Source organism: Microtus pennsylvanicus, chromosome 2 (assembly GCF_037038515.1).
Source record: "Microtus pennsylvanicus isolate mMicPen1 chromosome 2, mMicPen1.hap1, whole genome shotgun sequence".
In the NCBI taxonomy this organism is placed as follows: Eukaryota; Metazoa; Chordata; class Mammalia; order Rodentia; family Cricetidae; genus Microtus; species Microtus pennsylvanicus.
Window position 1 is genome coordinate 153517931 of NC_134580.1, and position 5461 is coordinate 153523391.

The 5461-nt window shown below is 40.1% G+C and overlaps 1 pseudogene; it reads right to left on the bottom strand.

Annotated features, from left to right (window-relative positions):
- Positions 1-306: 306 nt before the first annotated feature.
- LOC142844461 (small ribosomal subunit protein eS26 pseudogene) lies at positions 307-768 on the bottom strand (annotated as a pseudogene).
- Between the last annotated feature and the right edge of the window lie 4693 nt (positions 769-5461).

Here is a 5461-nt window from a genome sequence, read left to right on the forward strand (position 1 = left end):
TCTTGTTATACAAGTTTTTCAATTTGTGTGATTAGAGTTACTAAAAAATATTTATGATATTTGTGACTATCTCGTTTATGATATATGTAGAGGAGATACATTTGAGTTGTTTTCAGATTCTGTGTATGATAAAGTAATTCTGGTATGAACATGGTTAAGCACGTGTCCTTGTTGTATGGTTGAGCCACTTTTGTATATAGGCCCAGAAGAGATAGCTGAGTTTTAAAGTGGTTTGTTGCCTAATTTTCTGAGAATTCAACAGCAGTGGAGGAGTTTCTCTTAAACCTAAGTTGTGAGTTTTTTTTTTAAAGTTTAAGTTCCATTTTATTTTTCCAAGGTGTTCTCTTCTATCTTTATGAAGCCACTTTATATGGGTTTTGGTGGAGGTCGTGGTGCCGCACCAGCAGGTCTAAATCGTGGTGGGGGTGTTCGGTCCTTCCGAGCTTCCCGGGATCGATTCCTGACTACCTTGCTATGAATATCACAGCTCACACAGTAATGCAGCTTGACATAGAGTTTGGGGAGCACATAGGCATCGAAGACACTTGCTTCGGATATATCCCTGACGGCAGCCGCCTCTACGATGTTCCGAATGACGAACTTCTTAATGGCCTTGTCCTTGGGCACACAGCGGGCGCAGTTAGTGCAGCGAATTGGCTGCACATGGCCGCGGCCCTTTTTGTTTGGCACGACCGTTGATTCTCCTTTTTGGTCATCTTGCAGCCAAGTCCCGAAAGAGGCAAGTTGTGAGTTTTTGATCTTGGTCATGTTACAGAGATAAGATGGAGTCTCAGAGTTGTTTTGATTTGCATTTTCCAATGGTTAAGCATATAATATTTGAGCAATTTTTGAATGTTTTCAGTCATTTTAAGTTCATATAAAGTTATGGTAAAGAAAATTATGAAATTATGAATAATTGAAGAGCTGGTACTGACCGGCTAAACATGCAATTAAGAATAATTCGGAGAGCTGGTATTGACCGGCTAATTATGAAATTATCAATAATTGGGAAAGCTGGTTTTGACCTGCCAAACACGAAATTATGAAAATTGGGAGAGCTGGTTTTGACCGGCTAAACATGAAGTTCCGGTATTAGAAATCTAAAGATCGGTATTGACTGATGGAAAAATCATGATTGTGAGTTGCAGCGATTGAGAGTTGGCTGAAAGAGAGATTGACTATGAATGTTGAGTTGATACGCATGCTGAGAAAGTAAACTCTGAATGATGTTCTGTACCAGCGGAGGAAACATTTTCAACTCAGGTGATACTACTCTCCTTTAAGATAGGAGAATATAGTCTTTGGGAGCATAATTATACATGAAGCATTGTGATGCATCCTAACAAGATATGGCTGATACACAGGGCCTGAAAAGTATATTTATCTCCACTAATCTCTTTACAGAGGTCGTCAGTCAATGACGGGTGTGAGGCTTCTCCCCAGATGCCTAAGACAGGGGCTTGCATAAAAGATGCCTGCTCCAATGACGGGAAAATTTGGGTAAATGAGGACTTTGCCCAAGTCAGGCGCGACATATCTGTCTTGTTGCAGAAGCAAAGGGTTTATTAAAATTAATAAGAGAGAGTGGATTGTGGGCCCATATTTCGGTATGGCACAAAAGCCATTAGCCCGGTCCGAGCTGATCACGTAGCTATGCAGACAAATTGTCTCTGCCCTGAACAAAAGCCAGGATGCCTGCTCCTAGCTTCTTTTGTTAAAATGTGGATTACCTGAGAAGGAATGTGTGACTGAAGCTGATGACTTAAGAGTTCAGACGTTTGGTGCTTCCTTTCTTTTGTAATTTGGAAGGTGTCTTATAGAGATGCTAATTCAGGGCCTACCTGACTGCTAGATGCAGATGTGACTTGAGCCCTGGCACCTAGTTAAAAATCTGCCCACCATAGCTCAGGAAGGCAGTCTAACAGACCAAGAGCCTGTGTTCTACTCCCTGCTGTGCAGTGCAGCTTCAACTGAAAAAAAAAAAGCCAGACTTAAAGTAGCCTCTGAGGTAAGCAGGTTAAAATGCTTTTTCATTTCACAATTTTGCCTTTTTGTTAATAGTCTGCTGTTTGTAGGCAAGTGAATTCGTATCCAAGGTGGATTAATTTTAGTACTGTGCCTCTAGTAAAGTTTAAAGTCAGAGATTGTGATGCATTCAGAAGTTCCTTGATTGTACAGGATTTTAAGATTTTTCAGGCTAGCCTGAGTTTTTATCTTTTCTCACAAGGTTAAGGATTGTTTTTTCAAAGTCTGTGAAGAATTTTGTTACAAGTTTAATGGGCATTTGCATTAGATCTGTAGATTGCTTTCAATAACATTGTCAATTTTGCTATGATTGGTGCTATCTTTACAAGAGAATAGGAAATCTTTCAATTTTCTGTTGGCTTAAATTTCTTCCTTCAGAGATTTAAAGTTCTTGTTATACAAGTTTTTCAATTTGTGTGATTAGAGTTACTAAAAAATATTTATGATATTTGTGACTATCTCGTTTATGATATATGTAGAGGAGATACATTTGAGTTGTTTTCAGATTCTGTGTATGATAAAGTAATTCTGGTATGAACATGGTTAAGCACGTGTCCTTGTTGTATGGTTGCATCTTTTGTATATAGGCCCAGATGAGATAGCTGAGTTTTAATGGTTTGTTGCCTAATTTTCTGAGAATTCAACAGCAGTGGAGGAGTTTCCTTTAAACATAAGTTGTGGGTTTTTCATCTTGGACACGTTACAGACATAAGATGTAGTCTCAGAGTTGTTTTGATTTGCATTTCTCCAATGGTTAAGCATATTATATTTGAGCAATTTTTGAATGTTTCCAGTCATTTTAAGTACATATAAAGTTATGGTAAAGAAAATTATGAAATTATGAATAATTGGAGAACTGGTACTGACCGGCTAAACATGCAATTACGAATTAGGAGAGCTGGTATTTACTGGCTAATTATGAAATTATCAATAATTGGGAAAGCTGGTTTTGACCTGCCAAACATGAAATTATGAAAATTGGGAGAGCTGGTTTTTACCGGCTAAACATGAAGTTACGGTATTAGAAAACTAAAGAACGGTATTAACTGATGATGTGGAAAAATCATGATTGTGAGTTGCTGCGGTTGAGATTTTGCTGAAAGAGATTGACTAAATGTTGAGTTGATAATGCATGCTGAGAAAGTAAACTCTGAATGATGTTCTGTACCAGCGGAGGAAACATTTTCAACTCAGGTGATTCTACTCTCCTTTAAGATAGGAGAATATAGTCTTTGGGAGCATAATTATACATAAAGCATTGTGATGCATCCTAACAAGTAATGGCTGATACACAGGGCCTTAAAAGTTTATTTATCTCCACTAATCTCTTTACAGAGGTCGTCAGTCAATGACGGGTGTGAGGCTTCTCCCCAGATGCCTAAGACAGGGGCTTGCATAAAAGATGCCTGCTCCAATGACGGGAAAATTTGGGTAAATGAGGACTTTGCCCAAGTCAGGCGCGACATATCTGTCTTGTTGCAGAAGCAAAGGGTTTATTAAAATTAATAAGAGAGAGTGGATTGTGGGCCCATATTTCGATATGGCACAAAAGCCATTAGCCCGGTCTGAGCTGATCATGTAGCAATGCAGAAAAGCTGTCTCTGCCCTTAACAAAAGCCAGGATGCCTGCTCCTAGCTTCTTTTGTTAAAATGTGGATTACCTGAGAAGAAATGTTTGACTGAAGCTGATGACTTAAAAGTTCAGAATGCTTTGCTCATTTAAAACATCTGGGTGATCAGAAAATTAAAACCAAACAGAATCATTTCTTGTTTTCTGTGGGACCAGGCATACCAGAAACAGGAAAAAGTGATAAGTAGGACAGGGCTGTAAGGTCCATGCTCTCTTCATCATAGCTTAGACTTTCAGTGGAGAGAGTCTTAGGTGGTGATAAGGCCTGAGTGAACAGTCTCTTAGCCTTATCACCTGGCTACAGGCTTCCTGGGATGCAGTTCTTCTCATTGTCCTATGAACTTCTATAGTGTTTGTTCCCTGAATGTAGCGTTTTTGCCTAGTCACTGGCGCATCCGATAGTGTTGTTCCCTGAATGCCTAGTCACTGGTGGAGAAAGAGCCATTGTTAAATGTGTGGTGGAGAGGGCCTTTTCTCTTAGATGACGTGATTGTACCAAACTCACTTTGTTGTGCTCTTTGGGATACATTTAAAGTGACTGTTTTCAAAAGCTTTTACCTGATATTTTGAGTCCAACTATTTCTTTTAGTCTTCTCAGACTCCTACTTCTTTATGAGTCTATTGCCGGGCGACAGTATAGTAGACGCGTGCTGCCACCATGTGGCTAAATAGTGCAATGACACATTTTACAGTTCTGGAAGGCTGGCTGTCAGGTCTTGAAGCTCAGCAATATACTCTTGAGCTTACTGAAGCTTAGGGCAGTAATTGGCAGAGTTTTATCTGAATAGTACCCATAGAATTCCTGAATAATCTTACGATTTTCATGTATAAGTTCTCTGCTGGTGCTGGTGCTGTCCTGATAGGTCCATAGCATTGATTCAACTGCCACAGACTCTGCCTTCCTCCCTGTAAAAGTTAATTATACTGTTGAAGAGATGGCCTGTCTCCCTGCAGGGCAATTATTCCAACTGTCTTTCCCCTCTTTGTTATCAGGAAGGCTCAAAAGAGCCTGGGGAAATAATAAGAAGACACAAGGCTCTCTGCCACAGTTATCCTGTTCACTGGGTACAATGGGGGCATGGGCAGAGTTAGATTTGTTTCAGTTCTAACTTTGCAAAAACCCTTTCTACTTTCTTTGCACCGCTAGCTAGCTATTCGTTTTTTGGAGGCAGTCTGTGATCAAAGTCTTTTCATGCTTGTTTTCCAGATCTTTCTCCCAAGCTAATGGTTTAAGCAATGAATCCTTTGAACAACTTAAAGTAAAACATGATCTGTGTTACAAAGGTGACGCATAAATCCAACTACACTTAATTAATAAAAACCAGGGGACAGATATGGGAGTAAAAACCTGGAAGACCAGAGAACTGGGAGCAGTCACCATTTGCTTTCTATGCATCTCCTTTCTGCATTTAAAAGGGTGAGATTCTGTCTCTACCCAACCACCACCACTACCACCACCACCGGGCTCCTATGGTCAACTAGTCGTTAGCTCCACCCTGGATCTCCAGGCCAGTTTTATTTGTCAGAACACAAACAAAATGCTACACAACACATATGGAATGATTTTCATGAGCCTTTTGGAGGGGTGTTCCTCACTTGATCAGACAACAGAGCTGATTGATTAGATCAATCAAATCATTCCTGATTTGTAGACCTATTATGTCAGGAGGCTGCATTCTAAAAGTCAGCTGTGGAGCTACCGTGTGTGTGTGTGTGTGTGTGTGTGTGTGTGTGTGTTACACCCAGGCATTGAGCTTGAGACTGCTGTCTCAGAGGAGTTTCCAGATTCGAGGTAGGATGCTTAGG